General features: G+C 44.0%; 1 protein-coding gene across 4 annotated transcripts in view; it reads right to left on the bottom strand.

Moving 5' to 3' along the window:
• The window catches only part of CHST15 (carbohydrate sulfotransferase 15), a 121577-nt gene extending 104617 nt beyond the window's left edge, over positions 1–16960 (bottom strand). The window contains exons 1-2 of one of the 4 annotated variants that reach the window (XM_084845969.1): positions 16584–16960; positions 826–1067 (exon numbers count right to left, since the gene is read on the bottom strand). The gene's annotated coding sequence lies outside the window, so the exon portion shown is untranslated. Of the gene's footprint in view, positions 1–825; positions 1068–16490 lie in introns of all 4 variants that reach the window. The other 3 variants (XM_084845968.1, XM_084845967.1, XM_084845966.1) reach the window with 3 other exon arrangements.
• Between the last annotated feature and the right edge of the window lie 2374 nt (positions 16961–19334).

Here is a 19334-nt window from a genome sequence, read left to right as displayed (position 1 = left end):
CATTACTGCTTTCTTTCCCACCTTATCAGCCAGCACTGAAATTATCTCATATCAAAAAACTAGTAGTCCTATTCAGGCATTTTGTACCTGAATAGGGCAAACATGTGACAAGAGGGAGCGTTCCAACCACATCCCTCTCCTTGGTCGTGTTCATCACCCTCTACTCATGGAAAGCAACTGTCTGAAGAGGAGAACCTCCTGTATCCATGGACAGCCTCCATGGATACAGCAGTCACCCTCGATAAGTTGAGGGTGACAAATGCAACAGAGAGGGGTGGAGCTGGAATGCTTCCTCTCATCACATGTTTGCTCTATTCAAGTATTGAACACCTGAATAAGGCTAGTATATACATATATTCCTCACACACAATGTCATTACACAGGCTTTGCAGACTTCACATCTCCATCACCAAAGGCTGGCTATAGCAAAGATGGATAACTTTTTGCCACAAGTAGGAAACCCCCAATACAAGCGGATGTGTATATATATATATATATATATATATATATACACACACACACACACACACACACACACACAAGCCTACAGAATACTGAATTAGGTGGTGCCTGGGAAACATCAACAGCTGTAAAATCTCTTAGGGGTGGTGGTTAATGACTAGACATATGAAAGGCAAATGGACAGAGCTGAAGCAGAAGAACTGGCATTTTGACAGTTAGTGCATGACGGATAAAAGTAAATCATAACCATTAATCAAACAGATTGTGTTAAAAGGGTTTTTTTTTTAAAGAGCTGCGAGGGAAAATATCTGACATCTGATATTAAAAACTATGACTGCATAATACATCATGTATTATATTTACTCTTGTAGGCTTCTTTCCACTCCTATGCCAAGTTTATTAGAAATCCCACTTTGTCCAGTTGCATAGCATTGCAGCTCAGGCCTTCAAACCAGTGATCTTCCTTAGTAGCTTTGCATACGTACACAATACCAAATAGAAATCTTTTCTCTAGCAGATGCTGTACACGAGACTGCCTCTGCCTCCCAATTCTTCCAGCTTCTTCTATCTTCCAGGATGATTCAGGGACTACTTGCAAGTTCCCTCTGGTCAGATATAAAATACAAACCGAAAATATATTATGCATAACTTGGTTTTATTGTAAAATTATTATGTTTCGTATTAAATTTAAAAGTATAAAATATTCAGACAATGATTACAAATTTATTGACAGAAGCAATCCTTTGGTCTTGGGGAGGGTGTCCCAGGGAATGTAAGATATGGTGGATTCCCCCAACTGCAGGCCATAGACACAGCTACAACCTCCACATGAGGATTCACCCCCCCTCCCAGCTGCCATGAAAAGCTCCATGGCGGCTCCTCTTTCAAGGTCACGACAGGAAGGTCGGGAATGGAGAAAAGGAGGCATCATGGTGGGCAACAGCGAGCCATGGATCTGCTGGATCCATGAGCCTCTCCATTCCCATCCCCTCATACTAAGAAATAAGTCAGCTAGACAGGCTCAGAGGCCCATTTAGCTAAATATGCTTAAACAGCAGGAACAGAAGACAAAAACACCTCTATCGTTCCGCCCACCCTGCCTGCCTTAGTGTAGACACAGGGGTCTGATCTTGGGGCCCTCCATCTACAGAGCAGCAATCCCATAGGATTGCTTTCTAAGTTCACTTTTAAATGCTTTTAATTTTAATGATAATTTTATGAACAAACCAAGTTATATATAATATGTTATGTTCCTAAGGTAAGAGGCTTTATATCTTTAAAGAGCACACAAACAAAAGTATTGCATATATTCAATGCTTCTCCCAATCAGTTTTTTCCAAAAAAACCCAGAAAAAAATGTTTTTTTCCCCCTAGGCTTCAAAATTTCTGGATATTTTACATCTCGAGATATGCTAAGGGGCTGCAAGGGGTTGTTGAAACACAGAGCCTTTTTGAAACAGAGAGCCTTTTAGGCGTTACATACTTTGGCAAGCTTTCAAACTAGTATGAGTTTTAGTGTGTATTTACCCTTCTCCCTGCCTTATGGCAGAATGCAGTAAAACTAATCAGAAAGAGATAGCTTATTGTGATGTCCAAACCTGAGATCCTGTTTTCTTGCTCCCAAACAACTCAAAATTCATAATTCAACAATAGTTTTATTTTATTTAAGAACTTGTATCCTGCCTTTTTTCACGAAGTGAAAAACCAGCTTACAAAATAAAATATCAAACAACACATAAAACATCCAATATGAAATTACAAAAACTCAAATATATAAAACATCAGGCACAGAGATAACATCACTAAAATAATGAAGTTAAGAGAATGGTCAGCTAAAAGCCTTGTGGAGCTGCCATGTTTTTGCTAGCATTTAAATACGTATATCACAGCCTGATGAACTTCCATCAGAAAAGCATTCCATAGATGCCACTACCAAAAAGGCCCTGATCCTAGTGGCTGTTCGACATCTCTCATCCAGCAATGATACCCATAGCAAGGCCCCATATGTTGAATGGAGCATGTGGGGTGGAACATATGGAAAAGAAATATATAGAACTAAGTTCAATAACAGCCAATTTCAAGTTGTGCCACTCAAGGAAGAACTATTTGTTCCTCCTTCTCCATGTGTCTCTAGTTCCTGGCCACCATTTCACCAAGTCAAAGTAGGGCTAGGAGAGTACAATTTCCAGCAAAGCATCAGCAGACAGGAGGCAGACACAGAGGGTAGTATCCTACAGAGGCCTTGTGAAGCCTGCTGGCCCCTGTGCATGTGCGGCTTCTACCGCCAGCAAGCAGCGATGTTGTGGCCACAATGTGTGGAAATGCTTTTTCCTGGAAGCTGAGTAATTTTATTGTTTATATTGTGCGCATCATCCAGAGTAGCCGGGTAACCAGCCAGATGGGCGATTAAGAAATGTATTAAATAAAAATAAATAATAAATAAGGGGCAGGTCACGCCTCTTCCAGGAACGAGCATATCCATTCATTGCAGGCGCTTCCCCCAATAAGTGCTACATCGCTGCGGCAGGCAGTAGGGGCTGCACGCTAACTGGGGCCAGCAGGCTTCGGCCGCCTGTGCAAGGGCTCTGTAGGATATTACCCATAACCCTACCCTCCTCCACCACATTCTCCTCCAACATCCCTTCCCCGCCTCACCATTTGGAGGGCCTTATATTCTGCATTAATGGAATGTGTATAAGATTTGTAACTAACAGAATTCAGTGTTGTTAGTTATATCAGTTTTTCTACAGATTAGGGACAGGCTTATCTAAGAAAGCTATTTTTCTAAACTGAAAAATGCAAATATCAATTGTAATGGGTTGGTTTTAGAAACAATATCATAGAAGAAGGGAATAATGTATTTGAAACATACTTTTCAAATGAAATATACATTATTGTTACCAATGCTTAGACTTAATAAAACTGTATATAGCCATGATACAAAACAGAGGAGGAGGAGGAGATGTGCAGCTCTTAACTCTTCAAGAAATCAACAAGAGCTCTACCTGTAAGACTTCAAAAGTGAAACACAAACACAGCAAGTGAGACTAATAGTACAGGTATAAACCATCCAGTTTACTTTTGAACTGTTCTCATCTGTTCAGTTTCCCCTTCCTAGACCTGGAACAGCTAATACTCCGAAACTATGGCCATATAGTTGACTTGTCTTCTCAAAAACTCATTCTTCACAAGAGTCATCATGTTTCACAACAATTTCAAGCAGTGATGAAATACGCCAAGAATTTTCAAGATAGTAATAGTCTTAAGATCTTAATAGTAATTCTTACAAGGTGAACAAGTAAATATTGGTCTTTTCCTCTCAATGTTCATGATAATAGCATCATGGACCCCTGTCCTGAACCTCATAGGAAAGAAATTTTAACAGCTGGCACTAGTTAATCTCGATATTATAGCTGTACGAGCGGCCAAAAAGAGGCACAAACCCAAACTGTTGGGGTTAAACCAAAACATCTGGCAAGTCTGTGTAACGAGTACAGCTTGTCCCCTGATTATATTAGCATTAAAGTCTCTCTCTCTCATGCAACTTTATCAATCACATGACTAAAACAAGAATGTCATCAATGGACTTCAGTGTGTCTTCTGAATGCTCCAGCGGGATGCCTTGTTAGCTTATATACTTAGTTCAATAGGATCATGGGAGAGCTCTCCCTCACGCCTCCTAAATTCAGCAACAACAAAATCTCTATTCTTTTTTCCTATGTTTTGCTTGCTTATTATTGCTGAGGATGGTTCTTCTATATGCTTAGATAGACTATAGAAAATAATGCACAATATTAGAAGACAACACAGGATGCTCTTCACAGATCGTAAACAATGTTAAGTACAGAATAACCCAATTAAACTTGTGGGGGGGGGAGGACCAAAACTTGGAATCATCTAGTGACAACCAAGCAGAAATAAGAAGTTAATAGCAAAATAAGAACTTAATGAATCTCAGGATCCTTATCACTTTGTCTGAAAGGGCCCTAAAACCTGTATACTTACAAACACCTAGGAAACACTACACTACCTTGATTTGATAACAATTTCATTCTGAATTATACTCAACAGGAACAACCAACCAACCCTGAGCTAACAACTGAACATGGCATTAAAAATGAACTCAATAAACTAAGAACATCCAAAGTAGATAAGCTCTTTGGAGAATTATGAGACAAAAAAACTGACTTTGGGGGGAAGGGGCTTCATTTAACAGGCAACTGAAGCGGGGGAGGGAGGGAATGACAGAAATGGCTTTTACAGGAGGTTTCTGAAACTACTTCATAGCCAAAATTATTGAACCATTAAGAGACACCACTGGAAACTTTACAGTTCTCTCCCATGGATTTATGCACATACTTAGAACCTAACTAGGCAAAAATGCTTGTAACAAAATCCTGATGGTTATTTTTTTTTTAAAGTACATAAAAGCCACTTCAACTGGGGGAGGGGGCAGTATTTGGAGTGAAGCAGCAGTGAGAAATTATGGGATTCTCAACCTATTCCCTGCCCACTGCTTCCCTAAGACGGGGAACAGTTCTTTGAAATCTCATGTAGGGTAAAGATGCATTCGAAACCGACAGAAGAAGAAAAACTTGGAAGGAGCATCTAGGGGCTCCCTAGAGAGGTTCGCCTGGCGCCTACATTGTACTCCTTCCGGCGCCAGGTGAAGACCTTTTTATTCTCCCAGTATTTTAGCATTTTAGCTTCCTAGTCTTTTAGCACTGGTGTTTTAAATCTGTATTTTAAATCTCTGCATTGCTGCTATATTTTATTCTGGCTGTACTGTTATATTGTGGCATTAAGCTTTCGTATTTTATATTGTTTTATGCTGTGCTTTCTTGTTTTAATTTTTGGACTGTTCACCTATTTGACAAACCTTACCTTTCACCTATCTGAGGACTAAAACAATTTCTCACAATGCCCCGCATGCAATACCCCTATAAAAAATGAGTATGCCTATTAATAAACAAGGGAATTTTAAAAACTACTTCTTTTTAAGAAGGAGCAGCAGCTCTAATCTCAGACCAGAAAGCACAGGTTAAAAAACCTTATACATTTTTAATTTAAAAGAAGGAGGAGGAAACTTAGAGGAAGAAAATTAGAACCATTTTTATTTTTATCATAATGTAATTTCAAAAGGAGCACAAAGGCACATAGTGAAAAATCATGGCAACCATTACATGGGAGCTTTTGCTTAACAGAATATAACTGACCAAAGAAAAAGAAAACCTGTGTGTGTGTCCCCCGCCTCGGGCAATTATATACAACAAAATTGTGCAGAGCACAATACTGAGCCTCCTATCTCCACTTTTCTCCCCCTTGCTCTTTTAAGTTGAGCTAGAACAGTCTTCCCCAAACTGGTGTGCTCCAGATGTTTTTGACTACAACTCCCATCATACCTCACCATTGGCCATGCTGGGTGGGGTTTAGAGGGTCATCCAAAATATCTGGAGAGAACCAGGCAGAAGAAGGCTGAGCTAGAACACAGGCCGGAACTTATCGTTACTGCCAGGGCTTAGCCTCTGAAATAGTAGATGGCCTCTGAGCATTAGTAAAATACCCTTTATACTCACCAAGTAATCATAAGCAGCCCTGCATATCCCTCAGGTATGCTCCATACAAAAGCAATTTCTAGCCTACTGTCTCATAAGGCAGCTGTAGCAATTGCAACCATCTAATTAAGAGTTCACTTCACACCTTCCTTTATGACTCAACCTCAGGGCAAGGAAAGGGCAAATAGAAGGAGCTAGGAGGCCCCTCCAAAAACAAAGATCACATTCACAGGCCACACACAATCTGCTGAGTTGTCATTTTAATTGCCTGAGTCTTCTTGATCAATACAAACAGGAAAAACAGACTCTTTCTAAACCAAAGCAGGAAGTTTCTGTCACAGAAGTAGTAACTTTATCATTTCCAAACTTCAGTCAACACTGAACTGAGCATGACCAATGCTTTTTTTTTTTTTTTTCATTTTGAAGGGCTAGACTTATGGTGGGGAGTGTTCTCCAAACCAGGTGTCCAAGTCACCAGGGAACTTGTAAATAACAAGCCCTTATTAAAATAAGGCAAGGGTGGGGAACCTATGGCCCTCTGGATATTGTTGGACTCTAATTCCCATCAGTCCTAACCAGCCATAATGGTCACTAATTATGGGAGATGTAGTCCAAGAGCAATTGGAGGGCCACAGGTTCCCCACCCCTGCTTTAAGGGGAAACCATTTTAAATACCATGCCCTTAATACTGTGTCAGGGCTTCAGTACTGCTCTGCTAGTTATAAAATAAAATCTCAACACCTGGTTTGTATCCTAATTCTCTGCCACTGATCCTAGGCAGAGCAGGAAAGTGCAACCTAGGCTAAGAACTGGCATTCCACAAAAAAAATTCATACACAAAAAAAGGCATTTGAAAGGACTGTGTGGCTCCTTACATTCCAATCATCAAAATGTTTCCATGTCAGGAGGCGCCCTAACAGCCTCTTTCAGTAGACTCCAATAGCCAACTCAAGACACAGACGAAAGGATTCTTTTCAAGGCTTTAATCCTTTTACAACTTAATGACTCTTTCAGATGCTAATCACCAGTGACTAAAGCAAGCAACAGCAGAGTGGCCTATGCACCGAGTAGGCAGTTGATCCCCGTTTGAAGGAGAGTCACTTGAAGACCCTGAACTTCTGGGCTAGGGAGAGATCCTCCCTCTTTCGCTTGGGTCCACGGGAGGCGGCCGTTGCTTGAGCGCCAAACGGGCGCTACACCTCCTTTCCGCACCCTCCATCGCTCATCGCTCTTTGCGTCTGCGTCGAGTGTCAAGCAAGCCCCGTTCACGCACTTTCTCACTGCTAGGATCACTATCTCAGGAATGCCAACAGGAGGAATCTCTGCCAGCTGCTGTGCCTGTGAGGGATGAGCTGGCTCCTCTCCCACGGATTGCTGATCCTCCTCAGAATCAGAACTGCTCTGGGGTTCTATCGGCTCAGTTTCCACCCTGACCCTCCATTTGTTCAACAACAATAAAGAATGCACCATGTGTGAATGCATGATAAATTTAGAAATTATCTGTTTATCCAAGAATAGTTCCAGTATCTAAAAATAAATGTTCCTTTTAATTAAAAAAAAAAAAAGCCTAAACTTTAAGATCACATAGAACCAGAAAAAGTTCACACTTACTGTTAAGCAATGGAGTTATCGCATAAGAATTTATGAAGCACTAAAGCCAACTACATGCTGTACAAACAACAACAAAACCCTGCCTGCCAGCTTACCATCTACTATATGAATGATTAAGTATGACAGTTGCTACACCGAATACAAATATTCCCATATTAAACAAATATATCAAATGCAAATATTCCCTTATGATCAATCCAAATGGAAGTGATTTTAACACCTGTTTAGGAAGCCACTCCTTTCCCCACCCCAGACCTCTTAATTCACTAAAAAAAAAAAAAATCAGAGTATAATTCATAATTAAACAGCAACAAAAACCTTAACGATAATGATTGCATCCAACAGTGTCCATCCACCAGTGGAACAGACACCACTGATGGAACAGACTCCCCCTCCCTCCTGCAGCTCCAAACTCTGGGGGGTGCACAGGGGGCTGCAGGAGGAGGAAGGGGAAGGGACATCTCACTGAATGAACAGCAGTCCACTTACATATTGTTGGATATGTTCCACTGAACTAACAGTGCAGTCCTATACATGTCTACTTAGAAGTAAGCACCACTGAACTCCACGGGACTTATTTCTGAATAGAGGTGTATAGGAGTGCCCTGTAAGAAATTAGAAGTTTCAACTAGAAAAAAATTTAACAGCAGAAGTTAAACTCTGCACCAATGGCATCAAGAAAAAGCTAAGACTAAAAAGTCATTGATAAAATGCATCCTTTTAACATGGGAGAACATCACATCATGAATCATAGCATTGATTGGTAAAGTAGCATTCCCTGCAAAGCCTGAATGAACCGTTGTACTATAATTAATTAGAGAGATTCAAAGAAATACATAAAGTATGTTTGCTGCATTAAAGCTGAGCAATTAAATATTCACTTTTCCAATAATGATAATCCTCTAGAAACGCAGAGAATTTTGTTTTTCTGTGAGAGTTTTAAAATAAAAGTATTTTTTCAAGAAAGGAAAGCAATCTTTTAGGAAACTATGTGGAAAATTTTTATTTATGAAGTTGCCAAGAAAAAACCATTAATCCCGTTAAGATGAATCAATTTACTCTTAAAAACAAATTTACTACTTGTATCTATAACATAAAGGGCCAGTTTGGATTCAACAACTCTTCTGTGCTTCAGAATTAGCTGATAACCAAGACATGTACCTTCACCAAGTGCATGTCTTGGTGTGTGCAGCAGGAGTCTTCCCCTGCCTCCTGCCTTCTTGAGCTTTGTATGTGTTGCTGCCACTGTGTCACAGGCAATGCTACATACCCTGCCAGTTCACATGAGGGCCTCCCATGCCTCATAATCCGGTACCTAACAGCCAGCATGCACTGGGGATAGGGCTGTTAGATGGTTGGATGCAAGGGCGAGCACAACGCACAGCCCCAGCATGGTGGCAGCACACCAAACTCAGGGTGGGTAGGAAGGAGGGAGGTCCTTATGATATACAGCCAAGCACACACAGGTTCTGCCCCTACAGAAAGAAGATTATGTTGAAAGTCTGAGTTTGCAAGCGTGGGGGTGGTGCTAGATGGGTTCTAATAAAGTTGTTCCTGACACTTCTAGGGTCGCCAGGATCTGGAATGAGGAGCAGATGCTTGCCCCAACAAAAGGATGTCTTCAGATGCAGCCCTGTGAGGTTTACTCCTAGAACTGAAGGGTTTCCACTGACTTCTGTGGCAGTAAGTAAAAGTTGGGGATGTCTTTTCCCCTGCTCCAGATAGTGATGACACCAGTGTAAGAAGTGAGGGGAAAGATTAGTCCCTGTCTCAACAACCTTCCTAATGTCAATTTCCTAAAGCACTTATTGATTTATATCAGAAAAGGACAAATGAGACTTGGGGAAGGGTTATGCTATATATGCTTATCAGCTAATTCTGGACAGTGGACACAAGGAGAGATATAAATAGTATATACAAGGGCTGATTATTTTTAAAAAAGACTGAAGAGGAGGAATTGACCTCAAATAAAACATGTCCTTTTATGGTTTAAGAGTCTGCCGGGGGGGAATTTGCCCTGAGATGATGCGCTGCCTCTGAGGAAAAACTCTTACCCTTCATGGATATGGATCCTTACCTAAATATACTGTTTATACCTATCCCTGCCTCTCTTTCCTCAGGCACCCTTCTCTTCCACCTACCCTTCTCTTCAGTCTCTTGTTTTTCAGTTCACTGCCTCCCCTGCCCCTGTCTTCCAACCACTCCTCCCTTTGTTTCCCAGCTGCTCCCTTCCCTTTCTCCCACAACCGCTTCATATTGTGTCTCCCACTATTCATTCTGCCTGACTACCTTATCCAAACAGTTTGCCCTGTCCTTGGAGTTTGTGGAGAGGTTTCCTCAGCTGAACTGACCTTTTGCTTGAAGTCACAGAGGATGCACTGTTGTGAATTTTCTATGACTAACAACTTCCTTCAGCAGACAGAATGTTTATAGTCATTCCATGACATCACATCAGCCAGGCAACAGGTGCCAGAGGCATCATTACTGCCTCTACAAATCTCATCACACATTGCAATGTAGATGATAGGTGGTGATAGAAAATATAACAGGTCTCAAAAATCCCTGGTACTTAAGACACAAGTGCTGCCTAGAAATTTGATTCTGCTGCCTTTGGCAGCTACCTGAGGACTGCTATCGTTAGGATAAGCAGGTTTTAGCCAGCTTAGACATACTGGGAGTTCAATAACTATAACAATACTTCGCAATCATATAGTACTTCACATACATTCTCTCAATAATCCATAAAACAAGTTTGCAAGGTAGACCAATATCATTTCCCATACTGAAGAACAGGGTTCTGAAGCTCAGAGATGGTGGCTGCCTAAAGCCCTGGTACTCCTGGCAGCATGGTAGCTGTTGCAGCACCATTTCTTCTTGCACTGCTGGGTCATGTGTGAAATCCCAGACCATGAGGTAGGACCCCAGGCTACAGCCCCTGCCCATGCCATGCCCTTGATAAGCTGGGTTGATGCTTGCATGGGGAAGAGCCACAAAATGCAAGGTCCTCTTACATGGTCCAGAGAGTCTCATGTTACCCACTGGTGCAACAAAGAACAGCACTGCAGTTGCTCCCATGCAACTAGGCCAGTCTTCCCCAACATGATGCCCTCCAGATGATATGCACTACAATTCCCATCACTCCCAGCAAGCATGGCCAACGGTTGGGAATGATGGGAGTTGTCGTCCATAATATCTGGAGGTCATCAGATTGGAGAAGGCTGCACTAGGCGATAATGAACTGGGGACTTTCCAGATTACTACTCTACATCATCTTGAAGGTAAGCAGTTATCATCAGGATCTTCTGTCCTCATTTCAGCAACATCTAATGGAGGGCTAAATCCTACTGGGATAGGTGGCCATCTCCAGACTTGGAGGCGACTGCCTATCCAATGCAGGGCAGGAGAAGCACAGGGCTGATCGTCCCCTCCGCGCTTCAGCCGCCCTGCATTCGTGGCTAGACAGCCAATTCCGGCTGTCTAGCTGCGGGAAGGCGGAGCGGGGGAAGCGGCTGCCGGACGACATATAGGATGTGTCGTACTGGCATTTCCACCTTCCCCATCCCGGAATGCCCCCAGTAACGCCCCATTTTCGCCACTCCACGCTCCTCTTCCAAGCACGGAGCGTGGGGACGTTCCAAGCTGCCTGTGAGGCAGCGTGAGAGAGGGGGAAGGTCAGTTCTCAGGGAACCAACCTCGGAGCGCAGGCTCCAAGGTCAGTTCACAGAATACTTATAGAAGAGTAGGGTTGGAAGGGGCCTACAAGGTTCCCAGAAACCGACATATCCTATGACCGTCTAGCTGCTGACTAGAGGCCATAGGATTGCTCCCTTAATCACCTTACTACCAATTCCCCTACAACATTGGTTGACCTTGCAAAGACCCTCTGAATAGTACGTAGTCTGTAACGTACAAACTACACTCAAGATTTGGTTTCTCAAACCTACCACTAGTTTTGATTATTCTTTTCAAGACTAATCCTGAATATTCTTTTCACGATGTTTCCAAATTTATATTTACTTGCTTCAATTTCAAAGCCAACAACTAAAACCACAACTATCAAGATATCAATTATATCAAAACCCACAGTCAACAAAACAAAGCAAAAATGCAGGAAAGCTAAGTCAGCAGCATTAACCACAGTTGGATTTTCGTTTAAACTTTGTACCAGCTTCTAAACTGTAAAATGGTAGACTTCAGAGTTTAGGGTTAGGCTCCAAGTTGACTATATTTATAAACACTGGAATGTTTTCCTGGATCCCCTCAGGGTCTAAGTCCATTAAAATACTGTTGTGTTAGGTGACATTTATATAAGCAAAACATTCTCTTTACCATGTAAATTAATTTTCTTCTCTTAGCTTGTAAAGAGCCAAATGACTATTTTGACTCAGTGCCCAACTGTAGGAGAGAATAAGATAATGACAGAGAATTTGACAGAATATTTTAGGATATCATGTGAAAGTATTTGGATCATTACCATGAGAAGGCTAGTTTTGAACAATGATATCCAGTACATTTAATGAACTCTAGTAATTTCCATAACTGGTGGTTTCAGGAGTTCCTTTCCATAATAATTTAGGAAAGTCTAAAGACTAATACCAGTCAGTGAAACATTTGTCTAGAGAAAAATGAACAAATAAGCACATCTGACCCTGTCATACCTCCAAAATATTTACTCTTGATGAAAAAAAATTGTAGCGAACAGTTTCACTACCGTATGCAGTATCTGGATTGTTCCTTCAATTAGCCCAAGCTGCTGATGGCTTTTCATGTCAGAAAACAAGGGAGTTATGTATTTGATGTGCGTATGGTTCCAGACAATGAAGGTTCTTCACTTCTTTACAAATCCAGAATAGGTATTAATTAATACGAAATGTAAAATAGTTGGAAGAAGTCTTGGAAGTCATGGCTTATGAATTAAAAATAAATGCCAGTATTCTGTATATGAAGATCCCAAAGAAGTAAGTTTACCAATATTTGTCTTTCAAGTCTACCAATAATAACATGATCTAAAGGTCAACTCTCATTCTATAGGGGTAAAATGAAAAGATACATAGCAATGCTTATGTTTAGATAGTAATTAGCTGATCAAAAATTTTATGCCATTTAGGGCGCAGACCTATGGGGATAGGCGGGCGCTTCCAAACTCAGAGGTGACTGTCTATCCAATACAGGGCAGGAGAAGCATGGAGGGGATCACTCCCTCCATGCTTCTCCTGCCCTGCATTTGCAGCTAGACAGCTGATTTCAGCTGTCTAGCCGCGGGAAGGTGAAGCAGGGGAGGAGGCTGCTGGACGACACATAGGATGTGTCTTACCAGCATTTCTGCCTTCCGCGTCCCAGAACTCCCCATTTTGGCCACTCCACATTCCTCTTCTGAGAGCAAAGCAGGGGGCTCTTCCACACTGTCTGCGATGCAGCACAGAAGGGGGGAAGGTCGGTTCTCCAGAAACCAACCTCAGAGCGTGGGCTCCAAGGTCGGTTCCCAGAAAACCACATATCCTATGGCCATCTAGCTGCTGACTATCGGCCATAGGATTGCTCCCTTAATAACTTGTTACTGAATTTTGAAGCCAAATAAAATGAACTGTTAAAACTATCCATTCAACAAGCATCCTTCATTACTATCTAAATATATTCATTTGCAAATAGTCATATCCACATAATACTTTTACCTGAAGGCATACTGTATCTATCGTACCCAAGTTAAATGGAAAAAAAACCAATCCCTTTCTCAGATACAAGCTGTTTCACCATTCTTCCCAGAAAAATTGCCTTAAATATGATGTAATTAGCTAATCAACTATTCTCAGCCACATTGGGCTGAACCTAACATAAACCCCAGCAAGATGACAGCAAAAATACATTATCATCATTATTATGCAGCTCCTCCAAGGCCTTTCTCCAGACAGATAACATTTTGAAAGGGCTCTGTTACTTTTTTTATTTAAGCCAAGTGCCCCTTGTTGTTGTTGCTGTTCAGTCGTTAAGTCATGTCCGACTCTTCGTGACCCCATGGACCATAGCACGCCAGGCCTTCCTGTCCTCCGCTCTCTCCCAGAGTGTGCTCAGGTTCATATTCATTGCATCAGTGCTATCTAGCCATCTCATCCTCTGCCATCCCCTTCTCCTTTTGCCTTCTTCCTGCTTACAACGTGCAAATGGATGTGTCTATTAAGAAATAGGCACAACAAACTGCACACATCACTGCTATTATCTAGAAGTTATTAAGCAATGGGAAGGGTGATTTTAAAACCTTACTTAGTAAAGGAGTTAGTGGTTCATGACAAATGCAAAATAATGCTCTGCTTTCCTGCCTTTTGTAATGCCTTTTTCCATGAAGTCGCTGTCATGCTCTGTTTTACAGAAGATGGAAAGGAGGAGAGAGTTAAAAACATCTCAAGTTCATCAGCAAGTTGTCACTGTGAACACCACTACCATATACACTAGTCAGTGACTAAGGGCTCTGTGTCAGAACGTTCCGCAAATTACCTTTCTATAAATGGTGTGACTGGTTCTGCCATTTAAAGACAAATGAACCAGAAAGCTTTTTTGGCAAGAAGTCTAATCAAGCAACCGACCAAAACTGTGTGCAGAGTCACAGCTCTCCTCACACTATCAAACACCCCAAACACTACTAATTAGGGATGTCAGAGAATTTCGCCACGAATCTCGGGGAGGCTGAATGCCAGTGCATTCGGGCCCCCGAAATCAGCGGCAAAACGGTCTGCTACCCCCCCGCCACCCCCCGGGACGGGACTTACCTTGGGTGAATCTTCCTGGCAGCGACGGCTCTGGCGGCGGCGGCGACCGGTCTTCCAACAGGCTGCCGCTGCCGCCATTTCCAGTAAAAAAAAAGAAAAAAAATGATAGGCTACGTAAAGATTTACGTAGCCTATCACGGCTAGATTTTTAAAAAATACTGTGATAGGCTACGTAAATGTTTACATAGCCTATCACGGCTGAGTAAAAAAAAAAAAAACGCGCGTACGCAAATGGCGGCGCCCATGGGCGCCATTTGCGTACATGCGTTTTTTTGTGTGTTTTTTTACTCAGCCATGCTAGGCTACATAAACATTTATGTAGCCTATCATGGCTGATTGCAGGGACGCAAATGGCGGCGGCTACGGCCGCCGCCATTTGCGGACCCGGCCGGCCAGGATTCGGGGGGGGAGGGACGGAGCGCCTCCCTCCCCGGCCAGAATTTCAGGGGGGAGGGACAGAGCACCTCCCCCCTGGCCAGAATTTCGGGGGGAGGGACAGAGCGCCTCCCCCCCACCTCGAATCAACTTTCATGAAAAGGTAAGTGACTTTTGTACATCCCTACTACTTAGAAACACCACCTCTGGACACATTCACAAATCAACGACACACATGCATCCATATCCAGATAAACCCACATAGGCACCCCCTTTCCATCCTGTACAGATGCCTCTGAACCACTTATTAGATCATCTAATATACTGTAAAGATTATTAATAATATCACATATCAAGAGAGCTTATTAAAGCTGGTATTCATTCAAAAGCTCGAATGATATAGCAGAAACGTTGTTCATAAATGTGCGCAGTATTGAACACAGTAAAATAAAAATGCCCCGGGTCATGATAAAGTCAATACTGCTGATTAACAATACAGTGTTTTCTGTGCATATTATAACGTATGACAGAACCTCATATATATCATATGTACTTTCATATGTAATATATAATATGGAAGAATATCATTTTAAGTATACTCCTGTGTATATATTTCTGTATCAATGATTGCCTATATGATCCTAACTGAATGTCCACTATTCCACTACCTCATGTCAAGAATTCTACATATCTACAATCAAGCATCCCACCTGCATATATAATTTCTACATACAGCTACATCTGCAGCATGCGAACTCAGCATTCTGCAAGTGTTAGTGCAAATATCCCAATCAAGACCAGGCTTTTGATGTCATTCCATGTCAGCACATTGTGTATCTGATTTCTCTATCCTACTGCTGGTGTTAAGCAGGTAGCAGTAGTACAACAGCCAGTGGTGAAAGCAGACTGAAAAGGGTAGAAAGAACCAGTAAATTGTGATGGAATTTTGCAAACACAATTCACTCACATTCATCACCAACTACAACACTCCCATAGCCCTGCGTAAGTTTGCATTATGTAAAATTGTTATTAGTATTGCATGCCGCCTAGAGCAGCAGGGTAGCTGGCCAGATGGGCGGCTAATAAATCAAATAAATAAATAAATAAATAAAATACAATGGTTATTCTAACCTTTTTGAATTTCTGACATACAACATACAGCCACCACAGCTTTTTAGTCAGTACGGTATACTGGGTTAAAATCCCTGCTCAACTATGAGGCTCACCGGGTAACTCCGCACGTATGCTGCCTTGAGTTCCTTGGAAGAATACAACAATTGACTAAGACACGGGTCAAGCTAGTTTTGTTTTTTAATCCTACACGTGTGTCTTGCCAGGAGGGTGCAGACGGTAGTATCCAATCTTAGTCCCACTTAGACCACTGGAGACGTCACGACTGACAAGTCCCATTCATTTCAGTGGCTCTACTCTAAGCAGCACTAACATGGGCTACTACCCAGAGACAAAGGCGTCTCCTGCGTGTTTTCACCCACGCTTCCCCATGCCCGGTCGGTCACGCTCCGCTCCGCTGTGGCACAACGAGGCTTTCTTCTGCGCCCCCACCCCACCCCGCGCTCTCGGGATGGGCAGTGCGCTGCGCCCCCGCTACCCACCTCCCAGGCATGTGTCACACTCCTACGCGTGCGCACGGGACCGCGCCGCGACTGAAACCCTCGCGTTCTCCCCCCCCCCACGCCCCCACCTCACCTCCCCGCAAGTGACTTACTCCGCACAACTTCCCACAAAGTGAGGAGGAGACCCTGGGTGGCGCCGCCGCCGGCGCGACGACTCTCGCCTTCGCCGCTCTCTCGATACTGACCTTGCGGGGCGCTTTCCCCGCGCCGAGCGCTGCAGGTCCGAGACAATACGCTGGTGGGCACGTGCGGCGGCCTCCTCCCTCGGCAGCAACTTCTCCCCCTCAGCGGGGCTCGCGAGCCTCAGAGCATCCCCGTCGCCCGCCCCTGCCGCTTCCTTCCCTCGCGCAGGCTCCCGCCTGCTTGGCGCGCTGCGCTGCGCTGCGCTCTTCCTCTCCGCTCACGCCTCTTTTCCTTCTGCTTTTCTGTCTTCTCCTCGCACTTTCCCGTGGAGGGGCTGAGCAGGGGAGGGTCGAGTCGGCTTGCAGCCACCGCCGCCAACCCTCCTCCGCCCCGGCTCGCGGCGGTGCTGCGCCTCCAAACGCTCGCTCGCTCCTCAGCCGCGCGCTGCACCACGCAGCGGGTGAGGGAAGGAGGGGCGGAGGGGAAGAGAGAAAGCGAGCAAGAGGGAGGGGGGCGTGGCGCGTCCGACCTGCCGCCTCCCCTCAGCAAACTGCCGAAGCTAATAGCCTGGCGTTACGGCGGCTGGCGCTGCTTCCTCGCGCTCGTTCGGGGCTGAAAGGAGGCGGCGGCCGTCCGTCAGCCACCGCCAGCCAGTCGCTACCAGCAACGGCGGCGAGCGCCACAAGCCAAGCACCAGCAGAGCCCAGCCCAAAGCTGCGGGCGACGACTTTCCGAGCACGCTGCAGCCGCCCTCGAGTCCCCCGAGGACTGGCAACCAGCGTCCGCAAAGCCCCGGCGCAGGCTAAAAATAAAGGAAGTTTGATGAAAGTTCCTCGCCGCTTTCCAGAACAGGAGTTGCGGCCGCCAGAGCCAAGGGTGGAACCGCCGCGACAACGCCGCGAAGAAAACTGGACCGCGTTATTTTGTGGCGTCAGCTAGAGGCCCTTCCCCACAGCCTTCGGTATCCCCAAAGAAGGATACCGTGGAAGGCCAAGGTTACGAAGGGGGAGAGGGGAAACGCATATGGGCATGGCATGAGCCTCGCCCAAATCAAGAGTTCCCTGCAGCAGTTACCTGTTTCAAAAGTGGGTAAATATAGTTACACAGCGCTGCGACGTAAGCTGCTGCCCATCTCTCCAAACACTTCCACTCACCAGTTAACAACCTAAAATTCTATAAGAGATCTTATTTTCTCCCAAGGGCAGCTTCACATGCCATTAAATCCTCAGAGGAAAGCACCCTTGTGTAGGAATGAGCATGCCCGGACCCTCACATGACACAGTTGCACATGCACAGATGAACAGGCAGGAAAAATACATCTAAGTGCTGCTGTCACATGATCCAAATATAGTGTGCAGCACACTAATTTTTACTTGTTCAGTACTTTAAGCCAGGGCCATACAGACCCCAGGTTTGCAGAGTCTACTTCCTTTTTTACTAGAACTTCGAGATCTACCAACCACACCAGAGCCTGGCACAAAAGACACAGACTTGGAATTAAAAGAATTCTGAAGTCAGGAATTTGTAGTACCAGAACTGAATGGAGCTCACAGGCCTTCCACACAAAAATTCATGGCTGGTGCAAGACATCCTGTGGCCAGAGGTGGGAAGTCACCCCTCTACCCTCTCCCCCTGCCACCTCCCCACCGTCCCTGGTTCCCCCTCTCCCTAGTGCCTTGTTCTGAGTAGTCCTTCCCCAAAGTGAGGCATCTACCTGTGCTGCAGCAGCTCAGGTAGGATCCAGGATCACCTCATGTAAGAAGTTTTAAAAGGCATTGTAATTGAGCTTATTTAAGGCAGAAGGCTATATGAACCTGCCAAAAGGATTTGCTTACAAATAAGAGCAGCGTAGAAAACATAAAAGTATAAATAGGTATGGGATGGATAGCTGAAGCAGCCAAAGATTGGCTCTGTGGGCCTAATCAAAGATTGGTTCTATAGGCCTAAGAACATAAGAAGAGCCATGCTGGATTAGACCATCTAGTCTGGCATTTTGTTCATACAGCAGCCAAGCAGCTACCCATGAGAAACCACAGGCAGAACATCAGTGCAACAGCACCCTCACACCCATGTTCCCCAGCAACTGGTATACATAGGCATACTGCCTCTGATACTGAAGGCAGCATAGAGCCATAAGGACTAGTAGCCACTGATAGCCTCCTGCTCCAAGAATATGTCCAACCCCCTTTTAAAGCTATCCAATATTGTGGCCATCACTACGTCTTGTGGTAGTGAATTCCATAGTTTAACTATGGACTATGTGAAGAAGTACTTTCTCTTATCTGTCCTGAATCTCCCACCAGTCCCACCTAGTTTGAACCAAAGTAAATTTTGGGAAATGACTGTTGGGAAGCAGGGTCACTTGACTTTGCTAAACAGAGAAGTTTAAGGGGAAACTTTGTGGTTAATGCACCATTTTAAGGTAAGTATCTAGCTGCAGGGTACAGGGACAGGATGCTTAAGGAGAAGTTGAGGACTTTTTGAGTTTCTCTGGAATTAACAAAGACGTCACCAGTGACGTTAGTAGATGGGGGGGCACTTATTTAGAGTAAGGGGCTCTTACTCTAAGCCTAAGGCATAATTGTGCATAATAACTGGCTTAGGTAAAAGGTATTATTTATTTATCGCATTTATATCCCACCTTTTTTCCTCTTGCAAGGAACCCAAGGTGGCTTTCATTCTCCTCCTCCTCCTCTCTGTTTTATTCGCACAACAATAACCTTGTGAGGTAGGTTGGGCTGAGAGTCTGTGACTGGCCTAAAATCACCCAGTGAGCTTCCATGGCCAAGTGGGGACTAGAACCCAGATCTCCC

Source organism: Heloderma suspectum, chromosome 3 (assembly GCF_057233095.1).
Source record: "Heloderma suspectum isolate Gila_16-S chromosome 3, 16-S_ref, whole genome shotgun sequence".
NCBI classification, from domain to species: domain Eukaryota; kingdom Metazoa; phylum Chordata; class Lepidosauria; order Squamata; family Helodermatidae; genus Heloderma; species Heloderma suspectum.
The sequence above is the reverse complement of the archived record's forward strand: the minus strand, read 5'-3'. Positions and strand labels throughout refer to the sequence as shown.